This window comes from Echinops telfairi, unplaced genomic scaffold (genome assembly GCF_000313985.2).
Source record: "Echinops telfairi isolate 266 unplaced genomic scaffold, ASM31398v2 ScPeMD7_11;HRSCAF=52, whole genome shotgun sequence".
Classification (NCBI taxonomy): Eukaryota; Metazoa; Chordata; class Mammalia; order Afrosoricida; family Tenrecidae; genus Echinops; species Echinops telfairi.
In genome coordinates, this window is record NW_022103908.1 from 10,372,262 (window position 1) to 10,373,536 (window position 1,275).

General features: G+C 39.5%; 1 protein-coding gene across 2 annotated transcripts in view; it reads right to left on the reverse strand.

Moving 5' to 3' along the window:
- PIBF1 (progesterone immunomodulatory binding factor 1) overlaps positions 1-1,275 on the reverse strand; it is a 295,171-nt gene that overhangs the window by 103,412 nt on the left and 190,484 nt on the right. The gene's annotated exons all lie outside the window — the stretch shown is intronic.

The following is a 1,275-nucleotide window of genomic DNA, read 5'->3' on the forward strand; positions in this document are numbered from 1 at the left end:
CCCATTTTAAAAGTTAAATTAATAACATAATTTATCTTTCTAAAAACAGGCTCCAGCATCTGGACAATGACAGATTTACCCTTGATATAGATTGGCTTGGCTTCTGCCTTTTTACCAATATTGCTGGATGATTCAATACTTCCCTGTACATCATCTAGAAAATGATCATGGGAATCCAATGGTATCAACTCAAAGCAGACAATTTTGCTACATTTAGTACTTCTGATAAGAAGATGAGTTGGAGTTAAGGAGGGGCACTATTAGAGAAACCATTAACAGGAACTAAATTACTTGTGAGTTTTACTTACTTGTACTATTACTGGTGCCTCCTTACTGGACAAGTTTAGAGCATAGGTTCCCAAACTCATATGGCCTGCCACCTCCTTTTCAGAAAAAACACTTCATTCATCACCCCCTGACTTCTTTACTAGTCTAGGGCCATCCTTAAATCAGTGTAAGTCCACACACAAGCCCATCATCCAGGATAAAGTGAGGTATCGGCTTCTGTAGCACCCCCTCTCCACATTGTTCCAGTACCACCAACAACCCTACCCACTAGGACCTGGTATCGCCTGCCTTGGGAAACCCGGGTCTCGACGTCCCAGTGAAAGCTGTTCAAATACCCTGCTGATGTTTGACACACTGGTGGCACCGCTTCGGCATCAAAGCAACATGCCAACCACACACCATGAAGTGACAAACTGGCAGACAAATGAAAGCTCAGGGTACAGATGATAGTAAATGAAATGAAATGACTAAAAGTTGATGAATTTGTTTTAATTCCCTTTGTTTTCATAGAATTAATTTAATTTATATGAAAATAATCTAAAATTTAACAATGGTTATGCTTAAAAATTAGCTCACAAAGTTCCTAAATAGTCAACTTTTAAAACAGTACAACAGAGCTTCGGTACTGTATCAGTAGCAAAAGGTAAGCTGTTGCGAGCTACCCAGAAGCATTTCCGAAGAGAAGCCTGCTTCCGAAGGTCACAGCCTTGAAAACCGCTCCGCAGGGGCTTCACAATCCCCTCACATCTACAGCATGTTGAAAAAGGCTAGTCTTTTCCCTTTCTACGAATCAATTTGAAATAACCTTCCTTTCCACTCAGTGGGTTCTAGGACTACTTAAAAAAATGTTAAAGATAAAGAAAACTAATACGCATTCACTGCTTTAAAAAATCATTTTTCTCACATTTTACCATGTATGTGCTTGAGCCACTTTTGAGGGTTACGCACTGAAAACCTTATGAATGCCAACAGAATACTGTCATATAT